The 22,848-nt window shown below is 47.0% G+C and overlaps 1 protein-coding gene across 2 annotated transcripts in view; it reads left to right on the forward strand.

The window, feature by feature from the left end:
* Sema2a (Semaphorin 2a) overlaps window positions 1-22,848 on the forward strand; it is a 436,386-nt gene that overhangs the window by 70,925 nt on the left and 342,613 nt on the right. The window contains exon 1 of one of the 2 annotated variants that reach the window (XM_076893249.1): window positions 13,750-13,889. The exons of the other annotated variant lie outside the window; for it this stretch is intronic. The gene's annotated coding sequence lies outside the window, so the exon portion shown is untranslated. Of the gene's footprint in view, window positions 1-13,749; window positions 13,890-22,848 lie in introns of those variants that run through there. 2 annotated transcript variants of the gene reach the window in all.

The following is a 22,848-nucleotide window of genomic DNA, read 5'->3' on the forward strand; positions in this document are numbered from 1 at the left end:
CGATCGTTAACGCGATTCGAACTCCGCAACGATATTACTCGCTCGAATCCGGTCGCGATTGAATCGAATTCAGGTTGTTCTCCGTCTGGCGGAGTTAGAGCGCCATCGAGGACCTTAAAGGTTCTTTCACACGGTTCGTTGGCCTTGCCTGGCTCGAATTAACCGGCTCTGATCAGGAGTTGCGTCGGGGGGCGGAACTATCGGGACTGCCTAGACGCGACGACGCACCCTGTCGCTTAAAATTCTCTAACGAACCCTCGATCGAGAACTGTCCTCCCATTATTCCAGCTACGTTGATGGAGTTCCTTACGAAACGGCTAACTGCTCTTTTCTGATTGCGTACAAGCGTACCTTGAGGAAATAACTGGTCCGCGCAAAATGAGAACTGAGGAGAGTACCAGCTGCTACCCTTTTACTGTTCTCCATTGCTCGACACTTGTTTTCGAAGCGGAGATTTTTGCTCGTGCTTTATTCGTCGAATTCAGATCTTTATAACTGCATTGCGTTATTTTTTTGAGTCAACTTTAATAGATTTCGTTCTTGGAAGCCTTTCTATTTAATGCGTTTTAATAGAAGTTTAATACTTCCGTGAATTTTAACGACGGTCATTTTTCCCGAATTGGAGAACGACAGCAAGGAATTAATTAAAGAAAAATACCGCTTGCTCTGAATTTCTTTCGCTTTGACCTTCCCTTGCATTTACCTTGCCCGAGTGGTGTAGCAAAAAATATCTTTGCTTACCCAATGAAACTTTCATTCCTGTCAAGGAGCGTGGCAGGAACCATCGAGCGATGGTTTCACAGGACGTGAAACACGTGAAACGATAAGTTTAAGAACGTCGTTCACTCTATAAAAAAATAAATTAATAAATAGAAATTACGCGACGGTTATTAGCAGAAGTAGATTGGTGAATTTTCTCTGCCACCAGAAAGGTGGAACTAAAGTATAATCAAGGCTGGAGAGATACGATAAAGCGGGAAACTAGTGAGAATTAGCGGTGTGCAGCAGCGAATGCAACTGGTGAGCATGAAAGAAGGGCACAATCAACCGGCGGCTCAGAGAATTAGGATCCAGGAAGAGAAATCAGCTTGGCTAACGCGGTTAGGTCGCTTTTACGGGATTGAAAACAGCCGGACGAAATGGTCACGCGACCACGTGAGACAAATCTAATTTCCGATACATATTAGAGCCGCCAGGTCTCGATGAAAAGAGGAAAATGGCCGACGGATGACACGCGGGCGAAACATCGCGCGCGGCTTCCCTATTCTTTGACGGATGGGTGGAAACGAAATTTTTCATTTTCCACCTGAAAAACTAGAGTAATTGCCGCGCAGCGCGGTGAAATAACAGCGTAATGTGAGTACAGCGCAATAAACGTGGAACGTAAAACCGAAAAGGAGCAAGAAGCGATACCTCCGCGTTTATAAAGCATTTTTGCTCGCTCGCTCTTTGGAGAACGTAACCTTTCGCGCGTCATTTGGCGACTGTACTTTTCGCGTTCTCGCTGTCAGGCTAATTTTTAAACAGCGTCCTGAAAAAGAAACGAACAACTGGGTTTGATTAAAAGAAGCAAATTAAACTATACTTTTAATCACGCTTAAATCTCTTCTCTTGTTTACCGGATTTCGTCTCTGTCGCATTCGAAATCGTGAAAAACGTACCGCGGAATATTGGTAGCTGTAGTTCCATTTAATTCCCATTGAAAATTACTTAAATTAGGGTTTGAAGTAGGTGAAAATGATTTTACCAACAGAAACGAGCAGCTTACAACTTCCGGTTTGTAAATACGGTGATGGTAGTAATTGATAAATTATCCTTTCGACGGCCTCGAGGATCCTCGGCGGCGCACAAATTGCGATAACGCAGATTCAATACTTGTCGCGTAACGAAGTGTATAAATTGATTAATACGGTAATATCTTCGATCGATAACGGTACCCGTGTGTCTTACCGCGAACGTATCTTCGCCTCAAAGCGGCACCAACACACCCGCTCCGTGTTAAGTGCCACGAAAGGAAGACACCACGGTGCCCGACAAAGCGGAAATAATGCCTCAGACGTCGTCTATCCAGCCTTCCTTCGTGCTCCCGCACGAACTACAATAATTGGTTGGATTATCGGTAGGATATGGTTATGGGAAGTGCGAAGCCCCAGGCTTCGTCGGGGTAATCTCCACTCTGATTGCGTTTGACGCGTCATTGAGCGGAATGATGAAGGCGCGCGTGAATCTCGGCTGTACCGCGTCACAACGGCTTCCTTCTTCTACTCATTATTCCACGGGCATTGTCATTTTTCTCTGCTCCCTGCCGCAAACGCCACGGATCGATTTTACACGTTTTCCGTTGCCGCCTCTATTTGTGCCACTTAGACCGCCTACCAATTTTCGACTCAAGCGGATGTTCAAGGCGACACGAATTTCTGAGCGTGGTACCGGAAGTTTTAACATCGAACATCTGAAACGTTTCATTTGTGGAATGAATGGATCGTCGGTTGCTCGTGCGAATATTTTAGTTTTAGGTCAGTAATTTATTTCCGCGAGTGATACAGATTTCTGTAACCCTCCGCAGTCTGGGAACTTTGATTAGCAATTAATGAAATAACAAGCTGGTATGTAATTTAAAATGCTTAGTGGACAAATCGTTTTAATTGGGGCTAATTTAAAAGCGGCGCCTGACAGGAGAAGGATGTATAAATTGGTTCGAAATTAAGAGCTCCGAGCACGCATGTTATTAGTTGGCATAAATTTCGAAATTGCTGATAATGAGTAAGTGGCCGCGGCGTTATAGACTTGCTTTGGATTCCATGCACGAACGTATTACGCTACAGTTTGTAATAAATTGCCGGTTTGATGGTAAGCACTTGATAGCCATTTATCGTCCCTTGAAATCTGTCTGCTCACTTTCTCGTAGCGAGCGTTATCGACCTAGCTGACCGTTTTCAAATCTTTGACGCACACCGTCTAACGATTCCCTCGTTTTAATTAAAATGTCGACCGCTCCTATTTGGTGCGTGAAGATTCTTTAAACAAATCCTTCTCTCAGAGCAATATTCCATCGAACGAAGCGCGACAACAAGTAAAAGAAACGCGCAATCAATTAAGGAGACAGCGCTTTCGAAACATATTTTATGTTTCCTTTCTCTTGACTCGATTAGCCTTATCCTTTTCCGGTACCATTCTTCATCGAAGCTGTCCTTTCTTCCCCGGTTTCTTTGCTCGTCGTTCGTCGATAAATTGCAAAGTTCCACGATATTAATCGTACGCTCGATCACAGATGAATAATAGGACTTCCAATTAAATAAGTTAGTTAGATCTCCGAGCCGTTCTAGATACTACAATTTTCGTCGAAGACGTACAGTCTCGTTTGTATCAGTTATTGACAGAATCAGTGGTACAAATCGACAAATACACCTTCGAGATACTTCCAGATTCACAGATTGGTCAATTTAATCGAAAGTTGACTTACGCACGAATTACATCGTCGACTTATATATCTGATCAACGTCCTTTCACGGACCATCGAGAGAAAAAATATAAGGAGAAAGAGGTAGCGTCTCTCAGTAATAAGAGAGAGAGAGAGAGAGAGTTTTCCAGACTCGTCCCCGTGAAACTACACGAAAGCGACGTCCCTCGAATCGATCGAAAAAGTTCACGGTCCTCCGCGGACTTTCATCCAGGATTGCTCCCTCGTCGTGTCTACTCGGTCAGTCCCTTCCGTTCCTTTGTTTTTTGTCACGGCCAAGGCAGCCGCCTTCCACGAGGCCGAAACTTAATTAAATCGGGCACGATTTATTTTGGAATTCCAGGCTAGACGGCGTTAACTCACGGCCGGTTTAACACCCCATTTCATCCCGCTCCGAACCTGGAGTTCGATCGCGCGATTAGCACGCAGCCGCGCCGTTGAGGCGCGTATCCGTAGGGACCATCTCTCGTTTCAGTATCCCCGCGGAGCATTCCTTTCTTCCCTGTCGTTCGCGACGCGGAAGAAGCAATTCCACGGCTGCGCGTAATGCGTTCGCACCCCCCCATCGCACGCTTGTAGCGTCTTGCGCGCAGAAAGTCGCTTGTACAGATCGACTCTTGAAAATGTCTCTCGTCGATGTTTACACGTTCCATTGCTGATAACGTTACCCGCTACGAGATCCGAGACACCCTGTACACGGTTTATATATAAAGAAGCTGCTCCATCGCGTACTTGTTTTTCGTTACGACGATGGATATTACAAGAAGGGGTTGCAAAGAACGCGCAGGGGTAGCAGATTGAAAGGCTATGGCTAACAAAGCGAGGATAAGTCGTCGGATGGTATTGGCGACAGATATACGCGGTGGCGTTAATATTGTTTCGAGAAACACTCCTCGAGTCGCTATTTATAGGGTGAATACGTTAGCGGCGGGCGGCGTCGATCGGCGTGCTTTGACCCGGGGCATTAAGCGCGCGCAACGCTACGTCGCGTGATAGAAGGCAACCTCGATTAATTACCTATTTATCTTGAGGATTATCGGTGTACGGTGAAATGTATGGTGTACAAGAATATTAGCGTAGCGTGAGTTTCGGGGCGCATTAGCGTAAGATACCGTGGTATCTTCGCGCGTAGATTTTCTGCTTTTACTACCCCCCAACCCTTGTGATCGACCGCGCGATCGAGTAACGTTCTAATTACTGTTACGCGGGTAACGGTATATTTTAGATAACCTCGATGCGCTCGATAGCGAGGTAAGGGGGATCGAGGACTATTAAAATGGGGGAGAAATAAATTCAGAAAAGAAAATCGTCCAATTCAGTGAACGTATGGTAGGATGAAGAGTGGTGGATACGTGGTAAAAGGGGAAAATTCAAAATAGATCGACGAACGAATAGTGTATCTGTTGCGTCGTGTTTTATGCCGCGACGTGTAGCGAGCAATTTTGTTCAACGTTATTTAAGGGTAAACTGTGTTTAAGGGAATGTAAATAGTAAAAAAAAAATCAATGACCGGGACGCGGAAAAATATAACATTAATTAAATACCGCTCTCGCAGCGAATATATTATTTAATCGAAGTTCATCCTTCGGAGCAGAGAATTTCCATTACGCTTTACATCGATTCCGTGTTTGCATACTGTCACAAATATACGGCGTATTATTTTATTCGAAAAGCTTCATCGTCTCGTGATCGATGGACTGGCGGGAGTGCGCGCGCGTTCTCATCTCTGTCCCTCTCCCTGGGCTACGCAATTTTCTACCGGTTACAATTCGACGACAAATAAATGCGTGAATGGACCGTCAATCGCGGCTACCTATGTGTGCGCAGCGTTGGTGGCGCGCAAAGTAACCCGTGATCGGCAAAGCTACGCCACCGAAGTTCCACAGTCCTAACAATGGATATTGGTTCATCCCTTCGACGCACTTCCGACCTCAATCAAAATCCCAAACTACCTTCCCATCCACTTCTCGTCGACTAACTCTTCCCTTCGCTCTCTCTCCCTCTCTCTTTCTGTCTCTCTCTTTACCTTTGGTTTAGGACGGACGAGGCCCAGTCTCATCCCCGAAATTCCTTACAACAATGCCTCTCTAATCCGTCATGTTTGCTCTGCCGCTGAGTACACGATTGTTGTCGCTACCGTTCTGAAATGTTTCGATAGCGTCAAACATGCCTCTGCCTGCATGACAATTCGTTCTCGAAGCTGTCCATTGTCCGTTGATTAAACGAATTGTGACAGGGACCTGGAGGTGGACGAGGGCGCATGCCGCGACAGGACCATCGTCAGCAGAAAAACGCGAACGCTCCACGCGTCTACGATTCGATTTTATGCCAAGTTACACGGTCCGTTCTCAGTCAATTTTAATTCTAATCGCTCAGAATCCGTTCTTCTCTCCACGTCTACAGCTTTCGTTCGCAGCGAAACAAAATTCCGCGCGAATTCAATCACGTCGAGGGTTTACGTAGCACGCGTTTACACGTGGATAATTCGTAAAGCGTTTAATACCAGCGAAGCTCCGATGGAAAAAAATCGTGGATCTCCCTTTAGAAAATTCGAGCACAAAAATGGAATCGTTCGCAGCCGGTGTATCTTTGAAAAGTAGTCGAATCGTCCATGCGAAAGGGTGAGCCGCCCCTCGGCAACCAGAATTCGCGAAGGATATTTTCCATTCGCCCGTTTCACGCTCCCCCTCTGGCTGCATCCCTGGTAAATAGTCGAGTCCCGAGTCTCGATTTTTGTCATTTCCCCTTGTTTCATGAATCGACGACGATTGACGGGAGTTTACGAGTTGTCGCCGTCTCGTCTCAACCCCCTCCGCTACCATCCCTCCCGACTGGCGCGGACCCTTTGTCGAAAAAAATGGTTGGTAGGTAAGACGCCTTCATTGTCGAATGCTGACTGGTCCTGGTTTTTATCACTGGCCCTCGGGGAACGCGGAGGCATCCGAGGCTCTGGGAAAGTAGATTCGCCATCTTTCCATAGGTTTGACGAGTCCCACAGGGAACATCGGTGAACCTGACGGCCCATCCGCCACGGCTCCTACATTTTTCGTGTGTCGTCAAGGATATCGTACACCTGAACCCGCTTCCTCCAGCTATCACCCCTCGACCTGTATTCTTAAAACGTCACGAGTTGTATTTACCGTGTTCGTTAACCACTCAAGGATACCAGAGTAATGGAGCAACTCGGAAAGTTTCGCGATAGACGGGGGGGATCGAAAATAGATAAAGCAAGCGGTAACGATGTTTTATTACCCTTAAACAGCTCGCTGATTTATGAGTTCGCTGGCAGAACTTATCGGTTTCGTATCTGCCTGTGAAACTTTCGACTGCTTACAGCGGCGAAGGACACTTAAGGGAAGTTGCTGGCCTATCAACCCCCCGTTCGTGTCTGGATATGTTTCACTGGAACTTCTCAATGCTTCGTGTGCACTTTCGCCTCTATTTTGCGAATGCAGACGCGACGTTGGATGCTCTTTTCTATAAACCACGATTCCTTATATCGTCACTCATTTGAATCATGCGTCGAGGAGGTAAAAACCTTGTCACGATCGAGCAAGAATCTCGCGACGATCGTACGCGCATCGAAGTGTCCCGAGTAACTCCCTGCATGCAGTATTCAGGTGTTCGCGTGTACACACAGACGGCCGACCATAATTAAGATTCATCCCTGAATGCTGTGCTGGGGTGGAAGAAAGAAAAAGAAAAGGAATATAAGTAGCCGGACAAAAAGTGGCTGGCTTGTTAATCCTTGTAGGCACTTAAGTCAACATGCTAACAGCCGTCTCGAGTGGTCGTACGATAGCCCAGGGTCTGTTAGTCCGAGCCTGCTACAACTCCGCGCGATCATGTGCGACCGGCGTATGTATGAGAAAACGTCTGGGACCACCACTGGCGCGGCTCGTCTAGCGTACGCTCGCGTGGACCGCGTTATATCGCTACCACCAGGCTATACGTTCACGTGTGCTCGCTTACATGCACCCCTTGAATGAATGTCAGGGCACAATACGTCGCTAAGCATATCGTGCCGTCGTATCTCGGCTACTTTCAGGTCGTTAAAAGGACGCGCAGACGTACGTACGTACACGTGAAGTATTACTTACGTCAAACTCGCTCCGTCGAGTACACCTAGGGCAATATCGAGTTCCCTGGCCGGAGGAAAAAACTGACGGGAAAATTCCTGCCTTCGCGTACTTGAATGATTTTCGTTGCTTCCGCGCAGATAATTCCGTGGCACGCTATAACGCGAGCCTCTCGACGTCGCGTTTCCTTCCTGGATATTTATTCGGCCGCTCTTTCCGCCTCTCTGCACGTCCGTACATTTATGGTCGGCTATTTCAACGCGGGGAAGGCTAGACGCCGAACGACGCGGATTAAAAACATTTTTTCACGTATAAATTTTCGATAAACTCTGCGGGGGAAAAAGGAGAACGAGTCTGCCCGCGCTCAGCTCTCGTAACGTCGAAAGGGTTAATTCGTGCCACGGTTCGGATCTGCCACGCGAAACGTAGCTCGCTCGTTGATTTAATTACTTCGAGACGGGAAGTCGTTTCGACCGGGCGAAAGTGCAATCGAAAGTGAAGCATGAATACTAACGACGCGTTCATGTATCCGCGGTGTTTATTTTTCAATTATTCCCGCGGCGTGTCGCGGAACCGAGCCGCGGCCCACCGTCCCGCGTTTATAATGGACCAATTCATTAAGACATTCCAACGTTTCCGTGTAATGAAAACGCAATTAGAGATATGCAAAACGGCCGTTTATATCGGCGACGGAAAGTAGAAGGCACCGGGCCGAAGATGCCATTTGAATTGTGAAATACTTGGAGGGATTCCAATATTAACCGGCGGAATGTCGGTGAAAATAATGAAAAGGAAATGGTCCTCGAGCTGACGTCCGGGGCAACCGACTTTTCCCGGATAAAGAAGTGGATACGCCGCGTGTATACCTGCGGTGTATCGATAAAATTTTATTCGGTGGCGAGAGCGAGAGAGGTGATGCGAACGGAGCAGATAAACCGGGACAAAGAAAAAGGTACAGGGAAATGCGATTTTCGCGGTGCGTGGTAAAATAATTTCCCCCTAAAACGCGGAAACCAATCCGAAAAATCTCGCGGAAACGATCGCATCATCCCTTTCGGGTAACGTGTAAACGAAATTCGTAACTGGACGTTTTGCCGTACAAAAGTGCGGCGATTTCGTGCCACTTCTTTTTTTTTTTATTTTTCTATTTTTTTTTTTTTTCATTCTACCTCCGTTCCACCGTATCGCTCCCTGTATCTAAACATCGAAACCATCCGTTACGCGCGACACAAAAGCACGTGAACCGCGCGGCCCAACATTTATCAAAAATGGAGAGAACGCGAGTCGAAAGTAGCGGAAGCCTGCTGGTACCGCGAGGAACTTTTTAACGCGCATCCCACCGGAAAGTTGGACCCCGCGGATGATCTATGACGTCAGGCGAGCTAAAGGATAGCATCGACTCAACGCCCCGTCACCGGTTAAGAGGCGCGACGGGGCAAAAAGTCGTGCGACGAGCGTGTGCGGCCTGCCTCGTGTTGAAGTTACGACGAAGTTGCGCGGCCACGTCGGGCAATTCTATTGTTTGACGAGAGAAAAGAAGCAGAAACCGCGATTAAGGCTTTTAGCCAGGACGGTATCGCGTCCGTGCGGCAGCGTTCCTGTGTTACGCGTGGCCCGCGGAAGCCAAAGTTGCGTTGAACGTTGCCAGAAGAAATGGCCCCTGGATTCGCTCGAGTTGCCTTTCTATCCCGCTGAGCAGCTTTCTGCGGTGTTCTGCGGTTCCTCCGCGCTATAAATACCGACACCGTAGATTGGCTGCGAGGAAAAAGGGGACGCGGAAGAAGTCGGAGCTTGACCAAGGGTTGAGACGACGGGAGGAGAGTTGTCAGACCGTCCGGAGACGACGGAGGCGAGCGTTAGCACGGTGTTTCTTCTCGTTTCTAAGACGCTTTTTTGTTTGGAAAAATAGAGCCTCGTGCCTTTCTTGGTCTTCGTCGTCGCGAGTAGATAATTGCGTTAGTCTGGCCTGACTCTCTCTCTCTCTCTCTGTAGAGTTAAAGTAATTACCCAGTGGATAGGGGTCGCGTGATTCTAATTCTGTCGTGGAAAATTAATCTCGGCGAACGTATAAACAGAATTGGATAAAATCTGCCATCGATGTTTTACGAGAAAAAGGGGGAGAACGACGCTCTCTCGGAATAGTTGGAGCTCGCCGTTTCAGATCGTACATTCATTTCGGCTATCGTATGTTTTTCCAAGCGGATACGTCCCTAAGGAAGAAAGCTATCAGTCGACTAGCCTCGCCGCCAATACATATGCAATCACATCTCTCTTCTGACCCGCGCGCGTACAGTGACGGATAGAGCGGGCGTGAGGGTCGAGCCTTCGGGCTATTTACCTAATCAGCGTCCGGGGTGGAATCGAGGGAGCCACGAAAAAAGGGCATCCGTCCGTTTGCGGGCAACAGGAGTCGTAAACTCCTGACAGGCGGCATTAAATCGCCCAGAATTCGGATAAGTTTTGCGGCTACCAGAGGGTTACCGCCGCATGAACGCGGACGAGGCCATTGCGGGGGTGCTTCGTCCGTTTCGACCTTTACGCTGCGAATTTGCATAGAATCGGCGAACATTTAAAACGGACAGAGATATTACCGACGAAGCGATACGTTCGAACGAGATACGCGTACGTTTCGCGAAAATGCAACAAGCGCGGCGAATTTAATCGTTTTAACTTGGCGCGATTCAATTGGACGCGTGAAAATGCAATCAGAGGTACCGCGGGTATTTCCGGTAGAAATTTCGCTTAATTTCTGCCGATGAATTTTCCGCGGACGGTTAAGAAACTCGTAGGGGAATACAGATCGCGGATAGAACGGGGTTAACCGCGTTGTTTCGCTGAAGAACGATGGGAATCGCTTGCGGTGTCCGCGCGAGCGGGCAATCAGAGATAGGGGGACATGTGTAATTGAACGTGAGTTTAATTGAGAGCCGAGTTTCTTCGTTTTTCGCGGTGTATACACTCGTGGTGGTCATCGAAACGGGACCAAGAACGATTGAAATTGTTTTGCTTTCGACAGGAAAGTTGGCCACGACCGGGAGGGTGGATAGAGCAGAGATTGAAAGACGAAAATAAAACCCCGAAATACATATGTATCCGTTACCGCGAAATGGAATTGTACCCGTCTCTGTAGACGAAGAACAATCTCGCTCGTTCGTTTCATAAAATAGAATCTCGTGCGGTCCCTATCCGCAAGACAGAGAACAGCTAGAACATCGGGGCAATTCTCGTTAAATAAATACACCGCTTGCATTCGCGAACCTCTTAAAAGCTTAAAATATTCCAACCGTACAAGCCATTCTAAATCCCACTAAGCTAACGCGACAGATTAGCCTTTGAATTCTGAATTATCCGGTTAGAATAGCTTCATGCTCACGTGTGTACCGTACCAAAGCTTCATTAACGTAAACGATTCTCTGACCCCAAAGACACCGTCGCGTCACGTCAGACAGATAATGAAAGCGTCTCATCAACGAGAGTGGGTACCACCGAATCGAGTGGAAAGTAAAACAATTAGAAGCATCGAAAACGGTAGCGTCGCGTAGGTCGCGTTACGATTCATCGGCGATTTGTCCTCTGAACCGTAGCCTCTGTTCATAGCGGAGCGAGAGCAGTGGTCGCGCGAACGAGGAACACTCGTCATCGTTTAAGCGCGACGCGAATTTATGTTCGAGAGGCGATATCAGGGGTGGCGGTAAAATCTCGTGCACGCGTTTACCGCATCGGTTTCCTACATTTGCGGTGCCCGCACGGCACTCCCCCCGGTATATACGAAGTGATAACGCGATTCTGTCACAAGCCATCGATTACACAGGACGGTACCAGCGCGTGCTGCGTTCCGGCTAGCGCGGCTAACGCTCTCAGGACTGTCGTTATTATACGTCCGGCCTTTCATCCGTTGTATTACGATTATCACGTTCGTATAGAGGACGAACGGCGGGGCCAGAAGGAACGCGGTGAGGCCGGTGTCCGATCAGGCCCTATTGTCGACTGCGGCTCGACATGTTGGTAACGAGCCGGTTGTTGCTACAAACTGCGCGCGTACGTGGTTCACGGGTGTACTGTGCAATTTACCGCGTCACGAGCTGATCGATATCTCCGGCGAATGAAGCGGCTGAATTAATTTAATCGGGCCCATTTATTGATAGAAAGCCCGATTTAATCGGGCGCAATAAAGATTATAAGCGCGGAGTTATTTATTATCGCGCCTCCCCCCGTTAATAGATTCGTACCAAAGGGAAACGGTTAAAATAACGTTCACGCATTTATCTTGAGGCAACGAGCGTACGCTGTACGCGGGACGAGCTGCTATTTAATTAGCATTATTTGACCGCTTTTTTATATTCCTTAGCTTTTCGCGTGACATTTAAAACCCCGTGTTCTCGTTGCTATCTTAGACAGAAAATTCGATCAAGATTATATATAACCGTTAAACAGTGGTACTTTAATTCACATAGAAGAGCGACTTCCTTTCTGATATTCGATCGTTAGTAGAAGATATTTGAATTACTGAAAAAGTTCCGACGTTACTTAACCGATATTAGATTACCCGCGAATAGATGTCAATCTTTATATCAATTTACAATCCAGAAAATGGGACGAACGAATCAAACGAATCAAGCATCGCGTCCTCGATGTACCACCTGTACATACGTACATCCGTTACACACATAGGTTACATTGGAAAAGCATTTAAAATAAATTCATTCATCCGCGAGTCGACGATCTCTGTATATAAAAAGAGAACCAGTCGACGAGGCGCGGAATATTTTAATCTTGGCCAGCGATATCGAGCCCACGTTCGCGAGCTCGCGTTCTCCTCCTGCACGCCCTACAACTTTCCCTGTCTACGGAAACGCGGGGCAGAAGCCCTCATCGGCTTGATACACTTTCCCGCCCCGGCCGGTACCAGGACAAATTAATTTATCATTTCGTAGTGTTACGGTTAACAGCATTCCGGAGAAATAATGGCCAGTAATAAAGGTAGAGGACGACGGTAGCGGGCCTAAGGAACCCTGCGAGCCTACGAGCGAAGATAAAGCGAGAGGAAAGACGAGCAGGGTGGAAACGGCGAGAAGAATGCGAGAAAGCATGGGAGACCGCCTGGACGGGAGGGAGAACGAACGAGCAAGGACAGACAGACGAGGAGAGACGGAATAAGGAGCGTGGGCGCGCATGCGTGCAGGTTGGGGTGTATCTTCAGCCACCCTTTCCAGTTTTCCCCTACTCCGTCGGCGGACTCGCCTGTTCTCCTCGTCGCTCGTCCCTCGTCCACCGCTCGATTCAGTCACCGGGCCGTTTCGCGAGCGGAGGGTTTCCGCGCCTTTTCTCTCCGTGTCGACCTCGGTTTCCCGTGTCGAGTTGAACGAGAGTTCGACATAGGTCGAAATAATTCCGCGTCCGCGCACCAACAGCGACACAGGATTCACCAGATCCTCCGCGCGATGGATGACAGCCGCTTGGTTCGAGCGTGAAACACTTCCGGCCAGTCTGGTGGATGGCCCAGTTTCGGTACGGTCACATGTGGTGTACATCGTGTCATCGCGAAGTGTCGTCCTCCTCCTCGTCGTCGTCGTCGTGATCGTCTACGCTCTCGTCGGATCGCTCGCGACTCTACTGTGGTTCTACGAGACTCGCTGAACGCGTCGAGTGCCTGCGCCCCTACGAGAGCCTGGAACGCGGTTAAGTTCGGTGCGGTTGACGGCTCTGGCGCGGAGGGGTTGTTTCGACGCGGTTGCCATCGCGGCTAACGTACATATGTAAGGCAGCGGTATATCTCGCCGGAGGATTTACGAGGCTGCGTGCGAACGGGGATCCCCGGATTGTTGCACCGTGGATGGAGCATGAGGCTGGCGTGCGAGAGATACGCGACGGACGGGAGGTCGAGGTTCGCGACGTGGATCGCTGGTGATTCGTGACACTGATGACCGATCGAGCGTCGCTATCGGCAGGAAGGGTCCTCCTCCTTCGCTTCTTCCGATCGCTCGCGTGGGATGTGCGCGTTAATCCATCGGGAACTGGTTCGCCGAGCGACACGGCGATGTTTACGTGACAGCCGGTAAGTGGCAACCGCGTGACTACGCGGCGGGAATTTCGAACGTGAACTTTGCAACGTGACTGTTATGCCAGTGCGTCGATATCGATGTATCGAAAACGTCGCTAGACGGTGTCCCACCTGATACGACGTCGGCAGTGTACACACGAGCCGAGGCGGGCTTTGGCGCGTACACGCGTCGCCTTGATTAGGTTACATAATTAATTAATCATACCGCCCGTCAGTGGTTTACAAACGTTGCATAATTGAGTGACGCCATTGGAAACCGGGGATGTACCGTGGAGCACCGATCCTCAAGGTATGGAAATTTCTAATTATGCGAACGATTTCCAATTAAGGGACACGGGACTTCGTTCCGCATTTCGAGCGTGTTGGGGATCGAGTGCTAATTTTTGACACGTATTATAATCGATGTTCTTCTATACAAATAGAAATTGTTACGTGGCTTCGTATCTAGAAAAATCTTCTAAATGAATGGAGGATATTATAAGCGTTACAAGTAAGATATGCTGTGGTTTCTACGTAGTCGATGGTATAGCTTACATTTTTCATTTTTGTAAGATACGTTCTACTGAATCAATCTGAAAATTTATCTTACCGCAACACGTGGAAATTTATATGTAATTACTCATAAGGTGTACCGTGTTAATCATTTCTTATCGTTCGTTCATGGCTCAACAGATATTTGTCGTATAATAATAATTTAATGAAGTTTAATGAAATCGCTCGACCGACTTAAATACCCCATCCATTAATTGTTTCGCGCAATATATTCACGAATAACAAAGACGAAGTGCCTTTTGTTTTCCATTCTCGTTGGTACACGCTTGAGACTAACCCATATTTAAAAGCATCCGGGGAACGTGAAAGCTTTTACCTATAACCGACGTGTTTACCCAAGAATGTCGCATTGCGCCTACGGCGACACGTTTGCATTTTCGCTTTTTTCCTGGAATTAGTCCCCGCCGGTTTATTTTCCCGTCGTGTACTGTTTCCCCGTCTTTCTGCTTTGTATTCCTCCCGATGCCTCTGTCCCTTGAATCTCAGCCGTTTGCGAAAGGAGTGGATTAGTTTCTGGCCATACAGAGTGGCGTTAAAAACTGGGACAGTCTGCGGGATCCGTTTGTAAGCGAAAGTAAAAGAAGAAAGTGGCACGAGAGCTTCTCCTTTGATCCTGCTCGTTTCACGGTCTGGAATCGTTCTGAATATTACATAGTACTATGTAATATTAATACATCTGTGAATTTTATAATTGTAACCTCTGTTCCGGTATTCTAATATTATGCTAGCAACGTTTCAAAGTTCTATACTTCCAGTTATTAAGATCATTATTGGGCCACAGTTGAGGTCCACTTATTGAGCTGTCGAAAGTACTTGGCTACTCAGGCTAAAAGAGAGTATCGTTGTATAATTCGTCACGTTTTTAAGATTCGATAAAAAGAACATAGGTACATTATGAATACGTATTATTCAAATAACACAACGCTAATGAAGGGTCGATACGTTGTTCGTTTCACTCGACGGTAAAATACGATACGTGACCGACGAGTAGGTTCCTAATAACGTTCCACATTAACTAATTCACTCGCGAAACTCGACACACTTGCTATTCGATAGACAAAGATAAAAGTTGCTCATTATCCCTCTAATGCAATTCGCATTTACGATCGCCATTAAAACTGTTCCTCATTTTTCGAAGCTCTCGTTCCACGAGAACGCCCTGGACTCGGTGTCGACCATTCGACGTGGGGATTCCACGAATATCATCAAGCGATATTACCAACTGTATCGTTAGCCAACGTAGCGAAAGTGACGCACCGATGGTTCATCAGCGTTGTCTCTAATAGAAATCCGCGTGGACGTGGCTCTCGTTTGATTTTATACTAACGGCCAGGGGGGGTGGAGGAGCGATATTCGTGGACGAGGTTGTCGGTGAACAGCGGCGAGCAACATCTATTGAAATGATATCCTTTCTAGTGGCGGAAAGGGTGGAGATGCTCCGGGGCGAATATGAGATTTCAGTGTATCTACTCCGCTTATTGCTTGACATATGTACCTATGTATTAAATGGCCTATCCAACCCCCTCCTCCTATCCCCGGGGAACGGCGTGCATCGAAGCTTTTCATACGTCCGGATTGAGAATGGAATACGAAAGGTTGGGAAGGGGCGAAGAGTACACCCCGACGGTGACTACCTTTTAGTCCTGCGTCCTTGCGCGATCGCGTATACCTCTGCAGGACATGTAAAGTCGCACAGCACCCCGCTTTGTGCGCTCTCCAACAGTTATTTATTTCGTCGATCGCTTTGACGTCGACAGACTTTCCATTATTCGCTATAACATCTTTTAAACGGACTCATTCTCTTTCCCTTTCTCCCTCCATCTCTCTCTATTTCTCGATTTTCTTTATTCTCTCGTTTCACATTATACGTTTCTTTGGATTTGTCATTTTACGGTCGGTTCTCTGGATAATTGTCACACGTTCGTCTCTGAGGGTGTAAAATGTTATTCAAACGATCCCGCTAGCGACTCGACGTAGCATCGATCCGAGTTCCATTAATTTTGTCGAGATATTTCGAACAACGAGCAGGCTTGGTATTACACGGTAAATCATTCGCAGAGTGGTACAATGCATCAATCGCCTGACGACTATGATGCTTGTAAACAATTCCCTCCCTCTAAATCACATTACGGTGGTTAATGTGTCTAAACAGCCGTGCGATTCCAATACATATAATAGAAGCCTGGCGCATATTTCGATCTTAAATCACCCCGCGAATTAATCGGGGGTAACTCGAAATTTCTATCTGCTTATACCTTTTACAGCTATTCCCGATTCATCCGTGGATTTGGCCCGCGCGCAGAGGTCAAAATACCCGGGTAACCGAGAATACAGGCGCCATTTATATGCATAATCCTTTCGCCCCGATATCCCGATGCGAGTGTTCGAAAGTAATCGATACACATACCTGCCTGTACGTTGCATTATACATGCAATATCGATGCATATTACGAGCAGCGGTCGCGTGTACGAGCCGCGCGCGAAGATCGACAGGAAGTTAAAAACTCTCCGCGCGCTCGCGACCACGGTACCGGCACCACCCCTTTCGCGGTTTCCGCGGCGTCTAATGCGACCGTTTCGTTTCAGCGCGGTGAAACGCGCGGCGTTCAGGGGGGATGTATGAAAATATTTTCGATATTTAAATCGTCGACGGGGCCAACGAGTCGTATAAATATTGCCGGTTGCGAACGAATTCAATTACCAGCGGTACGAAAATTTCCATGGCGTATGAAATTCTCGTCGCATACCCGCGGACTCGGCCGGTAGCAGCTTTCGTTCGCGTGCTCTTGTACATTCGTTAGTTTTGTAGCGGAGGGACTTTTCCCGGTTTCACCGTCGGACCGTACCAACGCGCAAACGTTCTCTGATATTTCGTTTATATCGAACTCGCGGGACTCGGTAACTGAGTTACAAAGTCGGACGAATTCGTTTGAAAATCTTTAAACGCGCCAACCGACGAGTACTCTACGCCCTTTTTTTCTTTTCGCGGTCGGCGTATCGATCGATGTCGGTTTTGGGAAATTCGGTAACGTTAGCGTCTGTGTACGTTCCAACGTTCGTTCGTTTGAAGCGGCATGCTTCGTGTAGCTATAGAATAAAGGAGGAAGGAAAGAAAGGAAGGAAAAGAGAGGGGAAGAACGTTTCGTCCTGGGCCTGCTAGTGGACTCATCAGTAAGGCTTCCTAGCAGACCCTGCCTTAGACGCTGGGATATTAGGGACAGTTCAGAACTTGTATATATTGGAAAGGATAGGTTAGCGAGTACTTTCAGGAAATTGTAGGCTGTGCTGTCCCTCTAGTGGCGATAGTCGAAAGGCCGCCACACGTTTATTCCACTGTGCTTCTCTCTGTATTCTATCATTGACGATCTACAATTTTTGTTAAGTAAAGGAAATATACATCGCTTGCTTTAGATTTGCTGCCCTTTAAATATTCTCGTCTCTTTAGACGTCGCTTAGATAGGTGAACGACAGTCATTGTGTCACGTTGTTGCATGGTTAAATCCTAAGGATGCTCCAAATGGTAACGTGGTGCAATAGAAGCTAATATACGTAGAGATAGTTTCACGTAGTTAAAGTGTTATCGAAAGATTTCCAATTGTTACCTCGAGAACTATGCTTGTTTTATCACGCGGAGCGTTAACAATAGCTTTTGATCAATCTTCCGTTGCAATCGCGTCGTTATTTCAGGCTATCTCCTTTTCTTTCTTCTTTTTTAACGCATTTTAGAGAAGCGCGAGAACGGTAGTACCCGATGTCGCGTTCACCAGATTACAAATGTGAAATCGATCTTTTATTGTCGGAGAATCGGCGGGGCACGACGGCATCGCCATTGCTAAATCGATTCTCCGAAGATAGGTAGGTACGAACGAACGAACGAACAGCCATTCCCGTTCCCTGGTAAGGACGAAGTCTCGTTAGTCAAGCTGGTAATCAAGGCTTCGTTTCGATCTGGGTTCAAATTGCTTCTCGTAGTTTCCGTGTGCTGGGGAAAAAAGAAAGACAAACTTTTCGCGCATTCATTCTGCGAGGTCTGACAATCACGTTCCGCAGGGTCGATGTTCGTTCTCTCGCGAGCAATAAGCTTTCTCCCGTTCAGATTTCCTATCGCTGCGCGAGATCACCGTCGAATGTCATCGATAATAACCATCGACGTTACGATTTCACGCGTTTCGCGTTATCTCTTACCTTAAACGTGTCTTGATGAAAAATATCGAATCGCTTCGAGCGATTATTGGAGACGAAAAATTTCTCACGGATGTCCTGAATTCGTGCGAGCGATCTAGAGTTTGATCGTATGGTAATTTTTTTAGCGGAACTGTTGCAGCTAAACTGGACAATAATGGGCTTTTAATGTTTAACCCCCGGCATGCGAGCTGCATGAAAGTTTAATGCAGAAAATTGCGCTTCGCGTAACGAGACAGCTAATTCGATCAAGTGGAAACAGCTTTCAGAAGTTCACGATCGAGTGTTTAATGCTCTTAACGGAACTTCGTTCCCGGTGTATTGATAATGTCGTGTTATACACTACACGCGTGTACGAAACACCGTTGCGCTCGCAGGATGTGTGTAATTTGTTAAATGCACTCTAGCTGCCCGAACAATTTCATAATTTCAGCAAATGCTTGTTTACGATAATACTGATTCATGGTGGCGCGTATCGTAACGCGCTCACGCACCAAGAGATATTTTAATTAATCATTTCCCCTGAAATCCTATATCTTTTCAACGATGTTTAAAATATTAATTAGTCCTTGTGTCTGTACGTACTCTAATGATATTTCCTGTGATAAATGTTCAAATGTTTCGCGCATTGAAAACGCACGCTGCCGGCGCAAATTTTAAATTATTCCTGTCGCTGCATTATTTTCGCATTAATACGTCGGTCGTTACGAAGTAATGAAAAGCGGTCGGATAAAATAACGAATGTTAAAATTCGTAAATCCATCACGCGGATTAACGGCAACTAAATAGAAGGAAATGCAATTACTCGAGGAAGAGAGGGAAGAGGAGAAAAAAAAATCGAATGAAACGTCGAAACGCGTGGAGAGTAAAGGAAATATTGTGCTCGATGTCCATTGATTTCCTTTACAAATGCTGCGTAACGACAAGGCCAAGCAATCTGCTCTACCGGAGAAGGTTCACTACCTGTGTACAGTTTTGTTGCACGGAATACTCGTTTCAAACAGCTCTAGCGATATTTATAAATGTAAGGGCGGGTTCTCTTCACGGTTCCATTTCATTAAAATAATTCATCGCTAATTTTCTCTCTCGTTCATCACCGTGTGTACCCAATATCTACTACTTTCTAAAACGCAAAACGAATATTGTTAATGGAAATTTCTACGAGATATAATCAACGTTATTAACATTTGCAGGTAAGAAGTAAAATCTTCTTTTATTGCTCGTATTTTACACCCCGTGGTTATACAAATTAACAAATTGGCTGCAACTACATGAAATTTCTGAAAGTCGAAACAAAGCGAAAACAAAAAATATTTGTTATTACAAGCGCCTTCTAATTTTATCTTGATCCAGTCTATATCATCGTGCGTCAAAGTTTCTTCCAGGGACGGTCGAATGCCCTGCATAAAACGGCCGCGTAATTGAACTTTTAATGTCCGTATAAATCACTGGTACCCCCCAATAAACTCGGACTCTATATCGAGGCAGCGGCCGAAATTGCAATCTCTATAAAATTCGTAACGACATTCCGTACTGTGCTTACACGATAAACCTCCCCACAAAGAGAATCGCCCCTCGCGTTCAGAGGAGGCCCCCTACGCGAAACAACTATTCGTTCTCTCATCTAATCGCATCAGCGGACGCATAAAGGACCACGATCGCGTCCGAGTGCAACGATTCCGCTGGCATTCAGAGGCCACGGGATGCATCATACGATCTTATCTCGTGACGTGCTCGTTACGTTCCTGGCATATTAATGTCGTAACCAGCGGTCTCGAAAGAATGTATCGCGAAAGCGGCTGGCTAATCGAGTTTTTCTTACGAAGATCGTATCGCGCGAGTTATACCCGCGTAACCGACGGGGGGATGCGGAGATCCATAAAGTGATTATGTTCGCACGAATCCTCTCGTAACGATTCACCGTTGCCTTGTTTGCTGTTTCGAATCTTCCTCAGGGCTAGATAAGTGAGCCACTAAGGGGTGAGGATATGTTTGAACGAGGTTTACGTAGAAGATTAGCGATATTTCGTCGAACGTGAAGTTTCAGAGGTTTTAATCGCCCCTTGAATAGCCACGAAATTAGTGAGAAACAGATTACGCGTACATATCTGTCCAGTACTGCACGAATTGACATCATTTACTGGGCGGGGTATTTTAGCCGAGAACTGGAGTTTTGGATAGGCTTCGATCCACCAACCGAACGGTAGACAGAGTTTCCAAATAGTCGCACATGTAATTCTAAAGCGTGCGAGCTATACCATGCTCGCATCTAGCTTAACTTTGATGATCGCACGAAAACCAGTTCGCCCTCCTCTCTGCTAGACCGGTTACTGCACAATGTCCCGCTTCGAAGTGATTTTTGATCGCCCAGATTTTCGCTATCCCTCCCCTAACGGGTACAATTTTCCCAACCGCTACCTTCCACATCGCGTTCGAACTCTCTTTCGCGAGAGTTGTAATTCCTATCGCGCGTGGAACACCCGCTACACGATCGGCTAGTTCGCGTTTAAATATGTGTTATTTCAACAAAACTTGCATTGACCGAGAACGAGTCGAATTGAGGAGAACACCGCGATGAAAGGGTTAACTATCGTTACAACTTCCTGCACGCGTGTGGACTTTCACGGACCCGGGTGAATTCGGTTTTGATCCACCATCGCACGAAATTGCAGGATTTCGGCTCTGATTAAGTGGTTATCGTTGCCGCGATCGGTCGGGTTTACCCTTTCGCTCGATGCGCCTCCCTTGCGCATATTCGACGGTGTCCCATTTAGACGTGCTAATAATAATCGGGGAGCCTGCAATCTCCGACGCTCAAACACGCAATCTCTTCTAAATAGAATTCGGGGGAGTGTTTCGAGTCAAAACGCCTACCGTGGCCGTTGGGCTGTTTAACCAGCCGAGCGATTTCAAAGTGTGCATGTCTGAAACGTTTATCCAACTGCGAGAGAAAGCTCGACGAGTTCGCCGGCAAGGAAAAGTATAGGAGAGGAAGAAAGAGAGAGTGAGAGAGAGAGAAAGAGGGAGCGAGGACGTCGAAGGAGGGTTGAAACCTGGCGTAAAGACGAAGAAGGGCGAGGATAAGGCACGAGCCGTTTGGGAACAGTGGAAATGTTGCGATTTACGCGGACGGCACCGCATGTAATCCCCGCTGAGGGATTATCGCGGGCGTAGACGAAAAACGAGAGGAACTCCCGCGGAGGAGTTGCTCTTCCACTTCTGTTCGCTCCATATTTTCGAATGAACAGTCCAAATGATAATCCGGTGTTAGAGTTGCATGAGATGCACCAGCTTCGCCTGGACACCACGAGCTGGTGTGTTTCTTCTGGCACTGGTGCCCTCTATAATGCTCGAAGTTACTCGCGCCAGTCAACATTATTTCGCTTGTCGTGGAGTTTGTTTGTTTCTAGAGTTTTATGTTAACAAAAATTCTATCTCTACATGGTTTTTTGTTTGCAATTTTTCTAATTCTTATATCGCGGTGAGAGGCACGAATGGAACAATTTGGTTAATTATGCGAGCGCACGGTATGAAATGTGGTTATCCGTACTTCATTTAGATATTCAAACGGATCTACCTCTATTAGGTGAACCCATTTATTTTGGTATAGCGGTTTACAGATTGCATCGCTAATACCGATTAGTCGATCGATTATTTCTGATCAGTACTATTCACTGGCATTATGGGTATCAATATTACTGATGTGTATACGCAAGTGCGCGAACCAACAGTTCTCTTAAGCTGTTTGATTCGCTATCAAGGATCTGCAAATAATAGGTTTCGAAAATTATACGCGAACGTGCGCTACCTAGAATGCTTCTCGAGGTATATACAAATTTTTAACTCTACCGTTAAGGGTGGAACGATAAATATATTATATAGAAATATATACAAATTGGACATTTTAAGTGGGTTACACAACCACGAAGCGCAACGTAATTCGTCCTGAAAATCTTTCGCCAGCGATTTAAGCGTCGATTAAAATGTTCCGCCTTCCGTTCCCGCTCTAAAAGCTATTTTAGCAATTTTACAAGGGTCGGGAGAAGCGGCTGTCGAGAGTTGGGAGTCACGATCGATGGAACCCCGTTTCCACGAGTACAGCAATATAATAGATAATTGTCCGGCTAATTTCTCGAAACTCTTTCCCCGTTCGGGCGTACATAAAGCTGGCACTTATATTATGAGAGATAGCGGGCCTCGAGTGCGGAGGTATTGGAAAATAATGAAGAGGTTCACCCTAGCAGCTGTTGAGCCTCCCCGTGGACTCGATGGTGGTCTGTCGATGACAACGAGGTAATTACTTTTCAAGTAGCAGACGTGCAAATGAACGGCGGTTTAATCCGCCGATAATATTCCGGGGTCGCTGCCGTTTTTATTCCACCCCCTCTGGTCGGATTGTCGCAAAGACGCTCGCGACGACCGGCGAGCTTGTTCCCTTTCGTGATTCGATCCACTTCGAGAAGAGGATGCAATAATCGCATCGTCAAGCGTTACGCTGTCTCGTGCGATAGATT

This window comes from Xylocopa sonorina, chromosome 3 (genome assembly GCF_050948175.1).
Source record: "Xylocopa sonorina isolate GNS202 chromosome 3, iyXylSono1_principal, whole genome shotgun sequence".
In the NCBI taxonomy this organism is placed as follows: Eukaryota; Metazoa; Arthropoda; class Insecta; order Hymenoptera; family Apidae; genus Xylocopa; species Xylocopa sonorina.